Source organism: Schistocerca americana, chromosome 3 (assembly GCF_021461395.2).
Source record: "Schistocerca americana isolate TAMUIC-IGC-003095 chromosome 3, iqSchAmer2.1, whole genome shotgun sequence".
In the NCBI taxonomy this organism is placed as follows: domain Eukaryota; kingdom Metazoa; phylum Arthropoda; class Insecta; order Orthoptera; family Acrididae; genus Schistocerca; species Schistocerca americana.
The window spans coordinates 236,275,548-236,297,736 of NC_060121.1; positions in this window are offsets into that span (position 1 = coordinate 236,275,548).

A 22,189-nucleotide genomic window follows, 5' to 3' on the forward strand; every position below is an offset into this window, starting at 1 on the left:
GGGGGTGACCCATCGGGCAGCCCAAGACGGCCCCTGGGGGGTGATTACGGTATCCGGTAATTATCATCAGCAGGTGAACTTATCTGACACCGTATCTCTGTTTCTATTGTTGTTGTTGCTGTGTATTTCACGCTCTTACTGAAGTAGAGCCTTTTTAACTGCGTAATTTTTACGTTCACATTTGTATAAATCTGAAGAGTAAACAAGGAACTTCGATAGCGAGAAAACCTAAGTGGATCACACGAGGCTGCTCAGTGCCGCCACGTCGTGCACACATGCAGAAAGTTTCCGCACCCCTATGCTTGTACTTCAGTAGTGCTTTCAATCTTCAGTCTGGACGGAAGGAAAGTTAGCAACGATAAACAAGTGCTGTGGTAGCAGCACCACCCACGATAGTCCATGACCTAGTTCCGCACAGTCGCAGACGTAGTACCTCCTACGGAAAATATATGAACTAAATGGGATTTGTTGGGTTGTTGTTTCGTAAAACAATGCAGTAACTTTGATTTGTAGTGAGACATCGATACGGTGTACGGTGTACATCTGTATTGATTTCAGAGATGGTGGTCAGGTTTATTTGCACATTCGGCACTGTGTTATGTCAAACACAACTATCTTTCATTGTCACTTCGTTTGGCTTCCTACAAATGCCGTTACAATAGCGTTCATCCAATATAATCCTGTTATTGGATACCCGTATCCGGTAATCAATCATTTTTCTCGTTATCAAGTCCTATGCAATGTTTTACACATTTTTCTTAAAATATTTTCAGCGTACGATATGTCACGTATATGACATTTAGTAGAAAACAGTATTTCTGTTAAACTGATTGACAATTCCGTCGGTTCTTCGTAGAATATTTTATACATTATTAATGATAACACCCACAACATTGGTGCAATATTCTAAAATATGTTTCATTTATTTCACAAACTGGTTTTCGGCTGTTACGCCATCATCAGGTACAAAGATAAATTTGTTGTGCAATGAAATTTTTGTAATAGTGAAGATTTTTGTATAGAGCAGCTACAGAGTGTCTCCGATTACAGAGATGAAAATTGTTAATGTTAGCTTTAAGAATATAACGAGAGCAATGATTAAGTGAACATGCAATGTTAGGTTATTTTATTAAGGTAAGGTAAGGCCTGTCCGGCTAGCCGCGCGGTCTAACGCGCTGTTTCCCCAGCGGGAAGGAGTGCTAGACCCTGGCATGAATCCACCTGGCGGAGTAGTGTCGAGGTCCGGTGTGCCGGCCAGCCTGTGGATGGTTTCTAAGACGGTTTTCATCTACTTTGGCGAATGCAGGCTGGTCACCATTGTACCGCCTCAGTTACACTATGTCGGCGACTGCTGCGCCAACACTGTCTTCACGTACGCGTACACCATAAGTACTCTACCGCGCCAACATCTGGTGTTAGAGTCTCCTGGTATGAGTGGTATGAGACAGTCCCACGGGGGGGGGGGGGGGGGGGCGATCCACTGGGGGCGGAACCGCACAGTAACCCTGGGTTCGGTGTGGGGCGGCGGTGGGGTGGGTGGACTGCTGTGGCTTGGTGTTGGGTTGTGTACCACTGAGAACTACGTCTGGACGAAGCCTCTCCGTCATTTCTAGGTCTCCGTTTTAATACACAATACACATGGTCTGATATGTGAAAGATTAACTAATGAACTATGTAACAGTACCTCGCCCAATATTCATCCCATGAGTTAACAGAACTTCAAAATTGAATTAAATGCAAGCGGACAAATAGCATTAAAAGTGGCTATCCCCCAATCTTGCCGGGCTCTGTTAAGCACAAAAATCAGAAACAACAGGTTTGCTCTCTCATTTACTCTGTTCTCAACCACCACCTCGGGGACGCAATAAATGGCGGACTAATCCATATTTCAGAAAAGTCTCACTGAATGTAGCCAAAGAACGAACGTAATTCCAGGCCCTGCAAAGCATCATTTTGCGTGCACAGCACTGTTGGAAACATTTTGCCCATTGGTAAAGACAGGAGTTCAGCTCTGGAGAAAAGTGGAATATATTTAATTCACTTGTAAATGTGGCAAATTTCACAGGGTGTTACACACTTGTAGAGGTTGTAGAGAGGGCTTAGTAGACCAACTTTTACATAGGAATTCATGCCCGGAGACCTCATCCATCGAGGCTACAGTGAGTCAACGTTATAGGTGCCGGGGCCTGTATATGTATGTATATACAGGGTGATTTCGCGATAATGTTATAGACTTTTTAGGATAATGGAGAAGGATAAATGTATCAATTTGAGGCACGGGTCCCTGAACCAAAAACGTACGTCTCTAAAGTTATGAACGAAAATTGTTCTGATACCTCTGTCGGAGGAATTCATGTACTGGTTCTGTTGTTGTTAAGACTATAGGGTAGGAAACTTTCAGAGGTGTTAGTATGGACCAAGACAAGGAAAAACCTTCAGTAAACATGAGGTCTACAATGCATACCTGAGGAGCTACTTGTTCTTGTACGCTACTGCGAAACATGTCTCTTCTATTGAACAAGTGCCCATAGCACCAAGGCATGCATCGCAGAGCCCATGATTGTAAGACTTTTTTTAAATTTTGGGCCTTTGCTACCACCTCTGAAAGTTGCCTATTCTAAAATCAATCGCTTGTTCCACGGCGAAAAAATTTCACTGCAAAACTTACTAGTGTAAAGCCTTGCTATGAAAGGCTTCGTTAATGTAAACAACACGGGAGCTTTGTCTCCATCCTCTGAATATCACGCATCCACGTCCCTCCACTGTTTAGAGCACAGTTACTGCTTTGGTGAAAGTTGTTAATGCATATTTCCACTACAAGTTATGAACCTCCAAAATACATGAATTTGTGTTACCATCTTCCTTTAAAAGCAACAAATATTCGAATATCTGTACTCCTGGAGGTGACAAACTGTCAGTTGACTTTGTCGCTCATGCCAACATTTTGTAATGACTCCAAGAAAATTGTTTTAATAATTTCAGAAACTTATCGTACTGGAAATATTGCTCTGAAATAATTATTTTAAATTTATGTATTTTATGAACTGTTCCCATCAGGGTATCAGTTTTATTGCAGTGGAAATTCTGTGGAACAGTAAAAATTTACATACAAAAAGTATTACTGAAAAAAATTTGTTTCATGGATGCGAAATTATTACCAGGTACACTTGATATTTCACGTACTATTCCACGTAAATTTGATTTACTTTTTTGCCGCTGACCTTTTGCTCATGTAATTACTGTATGTTTTTTATCGTTTTATTTGACGAATCGCTCAGAAATGAAATTATTTTCATTGTTAGGTACATTATGAAATTAGATACTATGCTACTAAAAAAGGAAAAATAACGTGTATATTTGACTAGATTTAAAATTGCAACAGGGTGTACTAGCTATGTATTTTTTGTGGTGTGATTATCCATAGAAAAGTAACTATCGATAACAATTATCAAGATTTTTTTTTTAGGGTGATCGTCAAAACTATTAAGCCATTATCTAGCAAATAACTGTGTGGCAGAAAATCAACTTAACCAGTACTGTGAACAGTCCTTAATAAAAAAATAAATTGTGAAAAATGGCAAAGCTGAAATGAAAACTAACTACCCACGGAGTGACAGAAACTACAATAGCAGTGCAATATTTTAACAAAGAAGGACAAGAGCTTTGTGACCAGCGTACAGTTTCTCGGTAAATGTAATTTCCAATTTGAAAACCAATTAGTATTAGTAGTTCCCCTAATAATTAAATGGCTACATAACTTTCAGTTCGTCACAGTCCTAATGATAATGTCCTGCTAATATTTCGAGGAAGGTGTCGGCATCTGCTGCAACTGGGCACTGAAATAATTGAATGACGAAACTTGAAAATATATGCAGCACCAGGACTTGAACTCTGATTTCCCGCTTTACGCGAGCTGTAGCCGTTAATTGCTTCGGCAGTTGGAGCACGCTTTCTGCCCGATCCAAAATCTCAACATATCGCACACTACAAAGTAGCGCCTCTGTTCGTTTACGTCATTTAATCGCAATACCTAATGTATTCCCGCAACAGTTACGGGCGCTACTGTGCAGCCGCACTGAGGATATTATAGCAGCCAAACTTACTGATGTCCCAAAAACACTACCACATAGGGACAATTAGCCACCTATGGATAACAAAATACAGAAACATGACAAATACTAGTGAACCTCTGCGGCGAAGCAAAATTAACTGGCAATGCCAGACGTAAACTAGCCGACCAACCGGTAATGCAGGAAATCTGTAATGCACACTAAACGCAAACAAACCCAACCAAAACTCTTATACAGTGATCGATTTATGACCAATCGATTACTTATATGAAAATCTTGGCATATTACAGGTACAGTCACTGCAGCTGGCCCAGGAGACTTTGCAGATGCCCGGCCCTTCTCCTCGAGAGGACCGACACTCTTTCTGACCACGGTACCGTGCATTGCACGATACCCAAAGCTAACAACCACGCTCTCCTTATACGATCGTCGACGTCAGCAACTGGTGTGACTAAGACTCTGTCCTTGATATAGACCCAGAAAAAAGTCAAGGAGCGTGATGTCTGGAGAGCGGGGTATTTTATTTGTGGACGTAAATCGTACTTGCATCAAAAATAATTGCTTTTGTTACATGAAAGAACAGAAGTTAAGGGATAAAATAATTTTTATTACTTATATAATGCAATTTACATTTTGTAAGGATATAAAATACGCGGTGGATTAACACTGAATGATGTGCGATTCTAAATATGTGCAAAATAAAGAACCAAAGAAACAAAGAGAAGTCGACGGCTACCTGTTTCTCTTTTACACATTCATTTATGTTCCGTTCCCTACCAAAGTTACGAATACTACCGGTAACCCTACGATTTGCAACGTCATTTATGAATTGCACCAAAACTACCAATCCGTAGTGCTGGCAGAGTGGAACTCTTAACTAGGGTCCTGTTACAGATGTGTTGTAAAACGGCCAACACCAAGAAAAACTGGCCCGTTGTAGAGGCGCCTGAGGTGCACTGTGCACTGGAAATTGGCAAAGTGATTTTTAAGTAATACAGAACGTAACGTTGCCACGAACCAGTCAACCTATCTTCGGACGCAACTTGGCGGTGCCGCAGGCAAGAAGACATTTTAACATGGTGGCCGTTGCAACTGCCGCTTTGCTTGTGTGTGAATATTGTCATCTTACCACTGTGGGACTTTTATTCCGTCTCTCTCTCTCTCTCTCTCTCTCTCTCTCTCTCTCTGTGTGTGTGTGTGTGTGTGTGTGTGTGTGTGTGTGTGTGTGTGCGCGTGTGTGTGCGTGCGCGCGCGTGCGCCAGAGTATGTACGTGGGACAACAGGGATATGTGGAGAAAATTAAGTTCAGTTTTATTCTTAGCTGTTATCAAACAGTTTGATAGAAAACCGTGAAAGGTGCTTTACCTGTCATAGTGGATTTAGACGGTCTGCAAGGTACGAGGGGTGATCAGCAAGTTATACAACGCATTTTTTTTTCTGAAAACAAAATAGTTTAATTCAGGATTCCAGCACACCATACCATACCCCATTCTTTTCGCTACAAAACCCTATATGTCAGTATAATCTCTGTTCAATGCGACGGCCTTGCGTCACCTGATTAGGAGGTCCTGTACGATCGCATGGTACCACTCCAATGGTCGACGTCGGAGGCAGTGTCTTGCTGCATCATTAACTTCCTCATCATTCACGTACTAGTTCCCCCGTAGTGCATCCTTCTCTGGGCCAAACTGGTGTAAGTTGGGAGGTCCGAAATCAGAGCTGTAGAGTGTATGAGGGAACTCAGTCAAATACAGTTTCCAGAGCTCCTCTAGGGTTCGCAGCACTATGAACAGACACATCCATGTGAGCAGTGAGGTATTTGACTGTGATCTGTCAATCATCTCGAATGAGAGTGTCTGCACGATTGCAACATTTCAGGATTGACAGCTGTGTGTGACGGCCCGCTCGCGGGAAACCGGATTGCTTTGCGCTATCTTGTTGCGATGATGACAGACGCCTCGACCAACGCCGCAACGTGCTTTTGTTTACTGCCAAGTTATCGCAGACATACTATGAGTATCTACGATTCTCTGGCTTTCTGTCAAAAGAAACTCAATGACAGCCGTCACTTCGAAAGCACCTCCACTACAGACCCCATTTTGAAGGTTTCGTATAGCGCCACCATCTATTGGAACTTCATTAAGCTATAGGACCTGAAGCGGAAATACTCCGTGATGTCCCACAAAACAGCATTTCTTTCAACAGAAATTGGCTGAGGAAAATGTGTGTCGCTTTCGTTAGTGAACGTCCCTTGTGTAAAGATAGTCAGCTGCTTCGAAGACACGTATACCTTTAGGTAACAAGGATATTGATTAACCGCAGCTGCAACGTTCCTGGTACCGCCAGAAGACTCTTTAGGACTTCGAAGGACGACCATAAATTTGTCTGCAGGTATCTGGAGTCCTTTCCGACGAGCGAGACCTATCGCGTCGTGAAGTTTGGAAAGTAGCTCCTCGAACGGAGAGGCGAATGAGTAATGGAAGGCGATGGCCCTGTCGGGGCGCGTGGCGTCCATGCCGGGCACGTCTCGCCAATATGGACCAGCGGGGGCGGCGCGTGCGGCGATTAGCGCCGATCTGCCGCGCGCCCCTGGCGGGAATAGACGGCAGCTGCCAGCGGAGCCCGTCCACCAGGGGGCGCACGCGCAGACCGAGGACCACAGCTTACCACCTGAATATTAACTAGAAAGCTTATGGACAAGCAGCACCAACAGACCAGATAAGATTGGCAGCATTGATGGGATTATCAGCGTAAATCGTAAGTACCGTATATTCAACTAAATTTTATCCAGTCTCGCATAGTTTACGTGATACGAGGATTACATTTTTCCTGTAAATCACTTTTGCCCAGTGGAAATTTAATTTAATTATAAAAAACCACTCCATCTTGTTTTCTAACTCGTCATACCACTAAAATTGCTACACCAAGAAGAAATACAGATGATAAACGGGCATTCATTGGACAAATATATTACACTAGAACTGACATGTGATTACATTTTCACGCAAGTTGGGTGCATAGATCCTGAGAATTAGTACCCAGAACAACCACCTCTGGCCGTAATAACGGACTTAATACGCCTGGGCATTGAGTCAAACAGATGTTGGACGGCGTGTACAGGTACAGCTGCTCATGCAGCTTCAACACAGTTCATCAAGAGTAGTGACTGGCGTATTGTGACGAGCCAGTTGCTCGTTTGAGCAGACGTTTCCAATTGGTGAGAGATCTGGAGAAAGTGCTGGCCAGTGCAGCAGTCGAACATTTTCTGTATCCAGAAATGCCCGTACAGGACCTGCAACATGCGGTCATGCATTATCCTGCTGGAATGTAGGTTTTCACAGGGATTGAGTGAAGGGTAGAGCCACGGGACGTAACACATCTGAAATGTAACGTCCACTGTTCAAAGTGCCGTCAATGCGAACAAGATGTGACCGAGACATGTAACCAATGGCACCTCATAACATAACGCCGGGTGATACGCTAGTATGGCGATGACGAATACACGATTCCAATGTGCGTTCACCGCGTTGTCGCCAAACACGGATGCTACCATCATGATGCTGTAACCAGAACGTGGAGTCATCCGAAAAAAAAGACATTTTGCCATTCGTGCACCCAGGTTCGTCGATGAGTACACCATCGCAGGCGCTCCTGTCTGTGATGCAGCTTCAAGGGTAACAGCAGCCATGGTCTCCGAGCTGATAGTCGATGCTGCTGCAAACGTCGTCGAACTGTTTGTGCAGATAGTTGTGGTCTTGCAAACGTCCCAATCTGTTGACTCAGGGATCGAGACGTGTCTGCACGATCCGTTACAGCCATGCGGATAAGATGCCTGTCATCTCGACTGCTAGTGATTCGAAGCCGTTAGGATTCAGCACGGCGTTCCGTATTAGCCTCCTGAACCCACCGATTCCATATTCTGCTAACAGCCATTGGATCTCGTCCAGTGCGAGCAGCAATGTCACGATACGATAAACCGCAATCTGACCTTTATCAAAGTCGGAAACGTGATGGTACGCATTTCTCCTGCTTACACGAGCCGGCCGAAGTGGCCGAGCGGTTCTACGCGCTACAGTCTGGAACTGCGCGACGACTACGGTCGCAGATTCGAATCCTGCCTCGGGCATGGATGTGTGTGATGTTCATAGGTTAGTTAGGTTTAAGTAGTTCTAAGTTCTAGAGGACTGATGACCACAGCAGTTAAGTCCCATAGTACTCAGAGCCATTTTTGCTTACACGAGGCATCACAACAAAGTTTCCTGCAGTCAACGCCGGTCAACTGCTGTTTGTGTATGACAAATCGGTTGGTAATTTTCCTCATGTCAGCACCTTGTAAGTGTCGCCACCGGCGCCAACCTTGTGTGAATGCTCTGAAAAGCTAATCATTTGCATACCACAGCATCTTCTTCCTGTCGGTTAAATTTCGCGTATGTAGCACGTCATCTTCGTGGTGTAACAATTTTAATGGCCAGTAGTGTATAATAAAACTACCCTCTTATATTACTGCATGATGATGCTCCACACCTGCAACTCTTCTGACAGGTTCTGCTTCGGGTCCAGAGCCCTTACTGAACCACCTTCACAGCAGAACGAATATTAGAGGCTACGTTACCTACGTAGACGCATTTTCAATTTGTGGGAGATATGGCAACGCTGGTGGCAGTGGTAGGGTTTGGCAAGCATGAAGATAAGCAGTAGAAGTTCTCGCCTGTAGGATGGGCGTTATCCTGTTGAAATATAAGCCGACGATGGCTTGCCACGACGGGCAACCAAACGGGGAGTATTATACCGTCTACGTTCCGCTGTGACGTAAAGGAGCTGCGGATAACAATGAAAGGTGTCCAGCTACGAAATGAAACGGCACTCCTGGTTGTCGCGCAATACGTCGGGCGACAGTCGGGATTCTCACATCGCACCGCTGTCTGGGGTGTCCAGAGACAAGTCTAAGCTGGTCATTGCTACCTTTCAAGTGGGACTCGTCACTGAAGACACTCACTAAGATACGAAGCCGAAGACGCGTCTCAAGACGCCCCGGACAGGTTTGGGGTTCCTTTTCATTTCATTTCATTTCAACCTCTTTGGTTGTCATCTGCAGCATTCTTACAGCATAGCAGCACGTCGACGATATTCTGTATTCCGTTTCGTTGTCCTTCATTGCAAGCCGTCCTGGGCTTACGTTTCAGCATGGTAATGCCCTTCCACACAACCGAGAGTTTCTACTGCTAGTCTTCGTGCTTGAAAAACCCTATATTGGCCAGAAAGGTCACCAGATCTCTCACCAATTGAGAATGTCTGCATCCGCCTGCTTAGCTGGGTGGTAACGTGCTCGACTCCCGTGTAAGCGGGCCCGGATTTGATTCCCGGCAGGGTTGGAGATTTTCTCCGTTCAGGGACTCGGTGTTGTGTTGTCCTCATAATCATTTCAGCCTCATTACCGGCGCGCAAGTCGCCCAATGTGCCGTCGACTGAAATGAGACTTTCACTCGGCGGTCGATCTTCCCCGAATAGGGACCTCCCGGGCAACGATGCCATACGCTCATTTGCATTTGAGAATGTCTGAAGCATTATGGGTAGGACCCTCAAACGAGCTCCGGATTTTGACGATCGCATGCGCAAATTTGACAGAATTTGACACGATGTCCCTCAAGAGGACGTTCAACAACTCTATTAGTCAATACCAAGCGGAATAACTGCTCGTATAATGGCCAAAGGCTGGTCAGCACCTTGTTGACGTCCTCAATTTGTGACGCTCTTTCTCTTGAATAAATCATCCATTTTTTGTGAAATTTCGGTTATTTGTTTGGCTGCGCATTTCCATCACATCTGCTGATTTCCGTACCATTTGGATAATTCCTTCGTGATGTGTCTTTTTATTTATTTATTTAGTTAGTTTTAGAGTATAACATGTTTCTTCTTTCATTTCAAATGCTATAATATAATACTACACTACAGGCGTAATATGTACCAGATCTGTCCCCCACCTCCAGTGGAATTCTTTTTGATGTTGATAACTGCTTCACTTTTTCAAACGCTCTCTTTCCCACAGATATCCTCCTCCTCATTTCTTCAGTGCAGCTTTCATTTCACGTAATTAAATTTACCAGGTAGAAGACGGTTTTTTCTTCTGCCCTTTCTCGGTTTAAGAATATATTAACTGGAACTTCCTTCTTCTTTAATCACATTCGGGAAGACGACGGTTCCAGCTCGTGTCCGGCTATCTTGATTTTGGTTTTTCGTTTTTTTTTTTTGTGTTTTTAGGGCGCAAAACTTCTATGGTCATTAGCGCCCAATAGGTTTGGTTTTCCGTGAATTCCCTAAATCGCTTCAGGCAAATACTGGGATGGTTGCTCTGGAAGGGCGCGGTTAACTTCCTTCCCCATGCTTCCCTAATCCGATGGAACCGATGACCTCGCTGTTTGATCCTTTCCCCCAGATCAACCAACCAAACAACCATGTTTAAGCTCATCACTGTTGATTTTCCGAGACTCATCTTCTTTCCATAAACCTTGTCCCTTTTTGCAATACTCTTCAACAGGTTCAGTAGTTCCTTTTATGATTCTGCCAGCACTGATTGATCGTCTGAGTGTCACGTACTTGCTGTATCCTGCTGCTAGTGCGTTAGATTATAAGTGTGAGTGTGCGGGACGTAATGTCGCCACGCGTGTGTAGTTAAATCAAACGCCAACTGTTATCAGCGCGGCCCGGCCACAAGAGGCCGCCTATTCGAAGCGTAGACACGACACGGTCTTCGCCGCGCCGTCTACCGCCGACTCACTCCTACATATGCACGGAGCAGCGGTGACTCACGACCACAGTGTTCTTTTACTTTGAACCGCTCGCGGCAGTTGTTCTGCGTATCGCTTATGTCGCACAGTCTGTGTGATCCTTCCGTCTTGTTACGTGTGGAGTCACGAGAGGTTTATTTCCTATGCTGTTCAGAGATTTATGGATAAAGCCACCTTTGTGTTATTTGGATCGGTTTCGTATGTTAATTGCTTACTACAGTAGTCTTCATCCTTTCTATTCCAATTAGAATGCTTCTTACATCCTATATGGCTTTACCAATTAGTCCTCCTCCATACATGTTGAATAGTTTCAGCCACAGTGAGCGTCGTTGGCATCTAACACTTCCACTGCCCATCCCTTCCGTCTCGTCAGTCCCTGTTGAGACACGTTTTGATTTTCAAGCATCTCCTTTATTAACCTGCTATCTTCGCGGTTTGTACATACAACTTTTTAAATTTTCAGCATTACACTCCAGTTGACTCCATCGAAAGCTTTCTACCAGTCGATAAACAAATACACACCACCTTGTTCTTTATTCTCTGTGAATTCTTTATCTTCCTCTTTACAAAGGTGGAGAAAATGCAAGAATGTTGGTTCTGCTTTATCATTAAAAGTTATAAGACGCTTTCAGTTAATTTCACCGGCATTATCGCATGCCTGCAATTACAATACTACGTATGAAACCGGGACGTGCTTAACATTACGACAAGAGGAGAAAAGTATATTTAAATGCAAGAGAATACTCGGAATACTGTTATGAACCAGTGAAAATAAACGCAGTGAGGTAATCTGAGATGTTATTCTGTTTTCTGTATACTCAGAACAATATTCCTGGTTTCATATGTAGTCTTGTAATTGCAGGTATGTGTCCGCTCCGGTAGCCGCGTGGTACCAGGTGGTGAATGGGAAGGTTGTAACACGACAAAGGCTGCACGTTATTGGGATGACGGATTCCCCCGTTTGCCCACGTTGCCACCTCGAGGATACTGACGAACACCGTTTAACATGTGGATCGGCGTTAGAGGTATGGCTGCTAGTGCAGAAGATCCGCGCCTGCTACCTAGGTATCGCGCCTCGCACAATTGAGCCACGGCTCCTCCTTTGTCCAGAGGATACTTATTTCCCACCTGCGAAGACTCACGCTCTCACATGATTTAAAGGCATGTCCGTATACTACCTCTTTCGGGATGATGAGAAGATGGTACTTGATTACTGGCAATTTCTCCAGGACGGTCATAGCACACTTGAGTGTACACCCCGATAGCGACAGCTATTTGCGAACTATTTGCGCAGTGACTTCGATAACCCCCCTCACAGTTGGGGAGTACCGGGCAGAGGATGACCGCCGGCATGGAGCTCCACACGCTGCAAAATGTTTTATCAATTTGGAACATGGAATCTGTACGCAGATGGGCCATGCACATGGAATGGCGTGCGGGATTTGGTTACATTTTTCTTTCTTTATTATGTATCGTGATACTATTAGTTACAAACTCTATTATATAGTTTAGAAGGAACTCTTGTTCTGTAGTTGCTACGGATGTACATTCAAATTTTGTTTGTCGTAACTGAAAGACCCCTTTTTCCATATAAAAAGAAAGTTGGCAGAAAAAATTTACAATTACAAAAATAAAAAAAATAAAAAATAACATAAGAAACAAAAAAAGGTGGATACTGCGACTGCCATGAAAAAGAAGAAAGTGGTCAGTGTGAAGGATTACCGTCCTAGGGGCACGGGTTCGATTCCCGACTGGGTCGGGGATTTTCTCAGCTCAGTGACTGGGTGTTGTGTTTTCTTCACCATCATTTCACCCCATCCGGCGCGCAGGTCGCCCAATGTGGCGTCGAATGTAATAAGACCTGCACCAAGGCGGCCGGACCGGCCCCGCAAGGGGTATCCCGGCCAATGACGCCAAACGCTCATTTCCATTTCAATTGCAGGTATGTGATAATGGCGATCAAGTTAGTAAATAGCGTCTTATTACTTTCAATGACAAAGTAGAACTAACATTTCTTGCATGTTCACCACTTTCGTAAAGAGGGAGAAATACTTTTTGTTATGGTAGCAAAAGAAGAACAGGGAAATGATGGATTATGACTGTCGCTTAGCACTGACATGAGCCTGATTTGAGTCCCGCCCCAGTACATGAATTTCATCACTTATTCCGGATGTCTTAGTCCCGGAAAATATGCAGCAGAAATTCTAAGAAAGTGTTTGTGTATGACTGGGGAACGAGGTGGGGGAGGTTCTGGTCGAAGCGAAGCTGTCACGATTAACGTCATATCTCAGCCAGTGGGGCTATAACCCGTGAGAATGGCCATTACGCATGCGAGTGCTAGTCCTGCACACAACTTTTAATCTGCTAGCAAGTTTCTGAACTGCGCTCACTCCACTACAGAGTGAAATTTTCATCTCAGAAAGTAATTCCGCGCCGGCGCTGCCATGCGCGCACGTTGTGCCACGATCGCCCCCGCAGTATTTCATCAGCGGAGACGCAGCCACGTGCGAAAGCCGGCGCGACAGAAACTAGCCAACTTCCCTTATGACATAAATCCTCCGTGTCGCCCTTAAAGGAGATGGCTGTCGGTCGGGGATATGAGGGTGAGGGAGGAGGAGGGGGTGCAGTGGTGGAGGCGACCACGGCCGCGACCGGTGATAAAAGGACGACGTCTGAATCTCCCCGCCACGAGGCACCGTGAAGGGAGGTCGCCGCGTTGCGCTCCGCCGCCCACTAATCAGCTCTACTCCCCCTCCACCCCCTCCTTCCCCCCGCCACCACCTTCTGCCACCGGCTCGCCTTCCACCGACTTCCGTGCACGGCGCGTAATAACAAGAGACGCCCAGATAAAGAACTTTATTAAAAAGCCTGCCGCTCGGTCAACAGGGCGACGTCGGCGACGCTCTTCTGTTTACACGCGACGCCGCCGACAGCGCTGCAGCGGCGGCAGGCAATTGTCTGCCGCTGACCGCGTTACTCGGGTGCAGTGCAGGCTCTACACCCCTTATGACGCGAGTATCAGCGAGCGTTATCACATGTAGCTGCTGTAGATACACTACTTGACAACTGCTAAGGAACATAGACAGTTATATGAATGCGCGGTTTCTGTTCGAAAGAGCAGACACCGCGCAGGATCTGCAGCTGTGAAACATTATACGTAAATTAAAGGTGGATTACTGTTGTCATCTACAGCGGGACAAAAATGGTTCAAATGGCTCTGAGCACTATGGGACCTAACTTCTGAGGTCATCACTCCCCTATAACTTAGAAGTACTTAAACTTAACTAACTTAAGGACATCACACACATACATGCCCGAGGCAGGATTCGAGCCTGCGACTGTAGCTTGTCGCCTCTGCACGAGCCCTAATCTCTCTTATCTTATCTTCGTGGTCTTTTCGCGAAATGTAAGTTGGCGGCAGTAAAATTGCACTGCAGTCAGCCTCAAATGCTGGTTCTCTAAATTTCCTCAGTAGCGATTCACGGAAAGAGCGCCTCCTTTCCTCTAGAGACTCCCACCCGAGTTCCTCAAGCATTTCCGTAACACTCGCGTGATGATCAAACCTACCAGTAAGAAATCTAGTAGTCCGCCTCTGAATTGCTTCTATGTCCTCCCTCAATCCGACCTGATAGGGATCCCAAACGCTCTAGCAGTACTCAAGAATAGGTCGTATTAGTGTTTTATAAGCGGTCTTCTTTACAGATGAAACACATCTTTCCAAAATTCTACCAATGAACCGAAGACGGCTATCCGCCTTCCCCACAACTGCCATTACGTGCTTCATATCGCTCTGCAATGTTATGCCCAAATATTTAATCGACGGGACTGTATCAAGCGCTATACTACTAATTGAATGTTCAAACATTACGGGATTCTTTTTCCTATTCATCTGCATTAATTTACATTTATCTACATTTAGAGTTAACTGCTATTCTTTACACCAATCACAAATCCTGTGCAAGTCATCTTGTATCCTCCTACAGTCACTCAACGATGACACTTTCCCGTACACCATAGCATCATCAGTAAACAGCCGCACATTGCTATCCACCCTATCCAAAAGATAGGTCCCATGCTGACCACTGTCGCGCAATACAGCAACATACTAGCGACTGGACCGTCAACAACACGCAGTGTCTATTGTGTCAGCAGATGGTGTTCCGGTACCTGAAAATCCAGCAATATACCGAGAGGCCACGCTCTGTACCAATACTTTTTGTGTGCAGAGGAGATACATGTTTGCCATTAATACTGCATTTCTTCGATATGGTAGGAACTGTGCGCAAAATTGTAATGTCTGATATGTGAGGTAGCACGTACATGTGCTGTGTACCGGAAGGTGCGGCGTTTGTAACCAGCAACGATAAACATGCACGTGTGCCAATGCGTTTTGGTGCGATTGTACGTCCGACCTTCTGTGGGAATCTCTGAGTTGCGAACAGAAGTGTAGTGGACAGGAACTGCGGACAGGTGGCTCTCGGTGGGACTGTGGATTGGCCGTGGGGCGTGTCGATATTGTCCGTGCATTTCCTGTAACGCTGTGTCCCGGATGCCGCAATGGTTACCCCACCTGCCTAGTAAGCAGGAGACCCCGGGTTTGAATCCCAGTCCGGGGTACACATTTTCGCTCATCGCCGCTGATTAAGCTTAATGTCCTGTTGCAGCTGACAGCAGTGATCCCCCTTTAATTTACGTGTAACAGAGACATCGTTGGACACGAATAATCGCAGGCATTAATGAACGACATGAAATGTACACAAATAGAGGTGGAGTGATACATTTATAACGAAAAATGCTAGAGATTCCAACACAGGGGAAAGCAGGGAAACAGACATAAATAACGCTTATATGCATGATACAAATCAGCCACAAAATAGAAGTCATACTGGACTCTCAGTAGGTAATATGCCCTCCTCAGGCACTAACGCACATTGTGCACCTGATATTCATACTGGATTGGAAAAGGCGACCAGTTAAAACCAATACCGGTATTTGGTTTGAGCCGGCCGCAGTGGCCGAGCGATTCTAGGCGCTTCAGTCCGGAACCGCGCGACTGGTGCTTTCGCAGGTTCGAATCCTGCCTCGGGCATGGATTTGTGTAATGTTCTTAGGTTAGTTAGGTTTTAGTAGTTCTAAGTTCTAGGGGACTGATGACCTCAGATGTTAAGTCCCATAGTGATGAGAGCCATTTGAACCATTTAGTTTGAATAACATTATTATTCAGTATTTATGTCGTTCACAACAGGCGTTTTTATTTTTACTAATAAGTGGATGAAAATACAATAATCAATTAGCCATTGCAGAGATGCTACAATTTTCCGTTTTTTAACCTACCGTTTCGTTGCTTTGAGATATTACACTGCCGTGGGAAACGGATAAAAGTGACCAACGCTATGTTAATAACAATATCGACTGAAACGAGCTACAAACACATGACGTAAGAATTGACACAGCGTTGCTGAGGCAATGATATACCTGTTACATGTGACGTGACCTATTAGAAGCTACTCGTGTATTTGCAGTGTGGTCTATATGGTAGTTACTGAGTATCGTCGTCTGACCTCAGTTGTATCATAGAATGGCATCTAGAAGTATTTTACGAAGTGCAGAATGAATAAAATCGAATGATGTAGTTGCTTTAAACGATTAAAAACGGTGAGAAGCCAGAACAAATTTGCGACGCCATGAGAGGAGAAAAATTAAAACTCAACAATTTATTAATATTTTACAATGAAAATACAAAGGAGCTGGTCTGCTGAATTTGTCTTCAAAATGGTTCAAATGGCTCTGAGGAATATGGGACTTAACATATGTGGTCATCAGTCCCCTAGAACTTAGAACTACTTAAACCTAACTAACCTAAGGATATCACACACATCCATGCCCGAGGCAGGATTCGAACCTGAGACCGTAGCGGTCACGCGGTTCCAGACTGAAGCGCCTAGAACCGCACGGCCACACCGGCCGGCCTGAATTTGTCTACATGACATGTCTTTATCTGGTTTAAGCCCTTTAAAACAAGCAAATTAACACGAAAAATAGAGTTCTTCTACCTCAGTTTTCACCATTTAGCACTCACTATTCGTATTGTCCAAACAGTAGCATGATCTCCAGTTACAATGGACTTACTGAACAGAGTTTCAAAAAATTACTACCAGTAGGTGAATACTGGTGATTTATTGTAGAAGTCGACCTCGTTCCACTCTTCGAGAAAAGCAGTGAGTGAGTGATGAAGTAAGTTTTCTTTTACTCTCCTAGTTAATGAAATATATTTTTTCTATTTATCTTGAAACTGAGGGAGTCAAAATGTTTCAATCTTTGTTTGATTTCTACGTTTATTACAGGAAATAAAAGGAAGAAATATCCGAAAATCGGTTATTTCAGAAACCGGTAATTTTCAGCGGTTTTAATATTCCAGTTACACTGGCGTACAATACAACCGCTACAACAGAAAACCGGTTGTAGCAGCGGTAACAGCCATGCAATAGTTGGCTACCGAATTGTTGAGTAGACCTTGATATTTATTGTCCTCCGACTTTCTCAAGGCGGTTTTCAATTCTTGCTCGGATCGGGGAGGGGATGTTCACTGAGAAACACGTCAACTAGGAGCATCCCGGGCGTGCGCTGTAGGGCTTAGGTCTGGGGAGTAAGCAAACCGTTCCGTATGTTCAGTATGTAGTAGTGTGACCGATGCCTCGGCGACATTATGTGGGCAGGGACTCTCATCCATAAACAGAAATTCGCGATCTACTGCGTCCCTGAACAGACACACATGATGCATAATAACCTCTATTCAACACCGCTGTACTGTAACGGTATCCAACACCTACGTCATACGGAAGACGATCATGAACATTCTGCGGTGTGTAACGTGTTTACCCGTCTGTCCACAGTAACCGCTCGACAATATCGCTTTGTACAGTGAAGCAGGATTCGTCGGGGAACATGACGCTGTATCACTGTTGCTGACGCCAAACAATATGCTCCCTACATCAACGGACTCTTGGACGATGGAGTGCTTGAAGTGAGATGCATTTTAATGGCTTCCGAGCATACAAACCAGCCCGATTTAATTGCTGCGGAATGGTTCAGGCAGAGCGACATGTACTGGTAACGGATGCTAGGTCTGCAGCGATCTCCCTCGGAGTAAGATGTCTGTTCTTTTACGCCACCAGGCCTACGTATCGATCCTATGACGGTGTGTTGGTGACTACCGGAATACTTTTTCTTAACATTCTCACCTCCATCGGCTTTTGTTAGTGGCAATATGACACTTTCGTAACCACCCGTTACTGTCCCCACAGTAGTGACATTCTGCCCTACATCGAGCGGTTTATCTGCTCATCCACGATCGTAAGCATTCAAATGACGTCTTGCAGACATGTTGCCGTACCACACAGAATGTCGCTCTAGTCAGTTCCACACCAACTTTGACCAAACATCGTACTACATTAACTGTTGAATGCATACAGAGCGTTCGTCTACACGCATCGCTGCAGTTAACACGATCTCCGCTCTACATTTCTACATCATTGGTCGGGTATCCATAGCAATAGTTGTTTCTTGCGTAGCTTTTGGCAGTTCTTCCTTAGCAACTGTCAGTTGTTCCTTAGTAATTGTCAAGCAGATTAATTATGGAAAGTTGAGAATGGCACAAAAATGAATTGTCTGCCTTCTAGGATACATCGACACCCGCATCATTGTGCAAGTCAACCCATAGTGTGTCGTGGAAGGTACCTATTAAGTATATAATCCTAGATAATTTCTGCCTTGAGATAATGTAACGAGAAGGCCGGAGAAGTGGAGGGGCGTAATTCTGCTTGTTTGGCTTAATGCAGGCCGGCCAGTGTGACCGAGCGGTTCTAGGAGCTTCAGTCCGGAACCGCGCTGCAGCTAAGGTGGCAGATTCGAATCCTGCCTCGGGCATGGATGTGTGTGATGTCCTTAGGTTAGTTAGGTTTAAGTAGTTCTAAGTTCTAGGGGACTGATGACCTCAGATGTTAAGTCCCGTATTGCTCAGAGCCATTTGAACCATTTGAGCTTAATTCAGTAAGCATGGACAGCGGGCGAATAGAACAACATTGGAAATTCCCGCAGGGGAGTTTACGACCGAGCCAGCGACGTCAGACTGCTTGATGCAGGTATATCTTCTTACAGCGACGAGGAATACTACTAGCAATTTTACATAGAAAATTACTAACTACGATTCTCAACGAACTACATCATAATTAAGATAGGAAACTGTGCATCTCAATGCCAAGCGTTCAGTGAGTTGAACGAAATCTATATATTTTTTTAATTATAACAACTGGTAAACTGAAAATACCCAATCTTTTGGACGATGGCAGCACTGTCCATTGACAGCATTGTTATGCCTGTAACTTAAATAGATTCAAAGTAATGAATATTAACAAGTGAATTAAATTAACCAGTCGGAAGATACACCGCAGTTCCACGTGTAATGAAGTCAGCATGTGATGTCTTATAACAACAATCTTTACTTATGTGTATTTATATAACGATATTGAAGTTCCCTCCTTATTAAAATAAATATTTACTTTGACTGAAGAAGGACCATTATTAAATTGGCTGCTGTTTTAAATTGTTGACTCCTAGACAGGAACAAAAAGCACCTTTTACAAGAGCAAGGAAGTATATTCTGATCTGATATACGACATTTATTTATATAATGAGATTTACTTCTATTCCTTATTTAAAGCAGCTGTGAATTACGACATCACTTCGTGCTTTTATTTCTATTTGGCGTAATATTTGTGTTTTCCATTAGGGAATGGTGGGTGGGAAGAACGAAAATCGCAAAACTCCATATTAACTCCAAGTTCTCCGATTCTCTCGTTGTGGTGATTTCACGATACATACTTGGTAGAATGTAATAAATTGCCGGACTCTTACCAGAACGAACTCTCCCGAAATATGAACATAAAATCTATGAATATTGTTCAGTGCCCCTCTTGTAACCTCGTCGTTTCATAGTTCATTAAATACAGGAAACACACAGAAAACGAAAATACCAGTATAATCTATGAAACCCTTTCTTAAATGAAATATTTAAAATGCCCCCCCCCCCCATTCCCCCATTAGCACTGATACACACATTGTCATGTGTTTGCACTGATATCCGGATGCACTGATGTATCCCTGAAGTAGAGTGTTCAATTTCGAATCCTTCCACAATGCAAGCCTGTAGACTCCTTGCATCTAGCGGATCCGATGTGCAAATACTTCCAAATTCCCCCACACGTAAAAGACCCGTGGATTTAGGCCCAGAAATAGGGTTGTCACTGAATTGGTTTCTCTTTCTGAGCATGTGTCAAGTAGTTCTTTTTATTAAACGTCTCCACAGCAGAGGTAGCTTACGCACGCGTGTGCGGTGGCGCTGGACTCAGAGGTATACCGGTTCGAATCCTGGTGATGGATGAAATTTTCTCTGACAGAATTCGAAAATGGCTCTGAGCACTATGGGACTTAACTGCTGAGGTCATCAGTCCCCTAGAACTTAGAACTAATTAAACCTAACTAACCTAAGGACATCACACACATCCATGCCCGAGGCAGGATTCGAAACAGCGACCGTAGCAGTCGCGCGGTTCCGGACTGAAGCGCCTAGGACCGCTCGGCCACCGCTGCCGGCGGCAGAATTCGGCCGGCAAAGGCAAGAGAAGTGGTGGCGTAAGGTTCCTGATCATCAATCCAAAAGTCTGTACAGTGTCTCTTGGAGTTAGGTCACATGGCACTGTTGACTGTGATCCCTTCCCCTTGGTGCTCTTTCTTAGGAGCAGTGATTGTATTTCGTTTCCGGGGCGCTCAACTGCGTGGTTATGGGCGCCCGAACAAATTCTCAATCATTTCACTGTCCAGTCTCCCGGATGATGTTGAAGTGATGAAGACAACACAGACACCCAGTCCACTGGTGGAGAAAATCCCCTACCCGGCCGGGAATCGAACCTGGGACCCCGTGCTTCAGAGGCAACAACACTAGCCACTAGACCACGAACTACGGACTCGATACGAGCACTATACTCGCCAGCACACTGTTTCAACCTCTTCTTTCTCCCATCATTATCATCATGATCATCATCATCATTCAATACAAATATAAGACTACACTATTCACGCGTCCATTATACTCAACTACACTCTAGAAGTACCCGGACCACACAACTCTTACATGTCCCACACACTGTGGGATATCACAGCCAACAAGGGGTATGACAGTTACTTATATTTTTTATTAAAGAGTTTACAGGGATTGAAACACTTACTTGTATCAACGTTAACAGAGAACATTTTGAACATATCATGTGAGAAAATTTTTCGCGTTGTGCCTCGGAGAAAGGATATCTATTCAAGAGGGAATTCTTTTAATCAATCCATATGTCTACTCTTATTAAGTTACGCACCCAGTTTTGACGTTTCCTGCAGGAAGGGTATATAAATAAACGGGTTCACTCACCTGAACCAACTACCGCGAGTAATTTCAAAACGTAATGTGCAATTACCGTACTGTGTTTACAATATGTAAATGCATCGGGATTTACAAATAAATCAACAACATACGAGTTCAAGAATGTGCTATTTATATTCATGAGTAACTCCATTAGAGAGAGCACCTTTGTTGGATAACGTGCGCTATTCTCGCTATTGGCTAGCTGAACTGTTTGAGGCGTATTCAACAAGGGTCGTGCAGCCATAAAAATATGTTCATTAGAAGAAAACCTTTGTTAACGGGTTGAGTTCGATACAAACCTAGTTCAGTTTTTCGCTTGGTCGCCATTCGCTTTTAAGCACCTTTACTAACGTTCCACTGCCTTCTACAGCTCCTCTGCACAGAACTTTCCACTCTTGAAACTTAACTAGTTGCCAGTGGTTGTCTGGAGTACTCATCAGCTCCAAATGGTTCACCATAGAGCCACGGTTTCAAGTGACAGAAGAGGTAACATTACTATTCATATTGTCATTAGTATAAGGATCGATCAAAAAGTTGCCGTTCGACGGCCGTAGATTCCAGAATCGGTATACCAGTCAGACAAAATCGCCTTGAGGATTGAGACAATCATCCACCGATGTATCAGCTTCAAGATGCCATTTTGGTGAAATTCCGTTCACTGCTGCGTGAAGAAATCCGTGTCTGCCCGTTGCACATCCTCGTCCCACATGAATCGTCGAGCGTACCTGGATTACTTCTAGTAGACGTAAACGACTTAGCATAAAAATAATGCTTCTTGTTACTCATCTTTCGATATATTTAGTCTCGTGATAAATCTTAATGTCAATTGTAATTATGCTATGGAACTCCCGATTTCTTTATTCCAG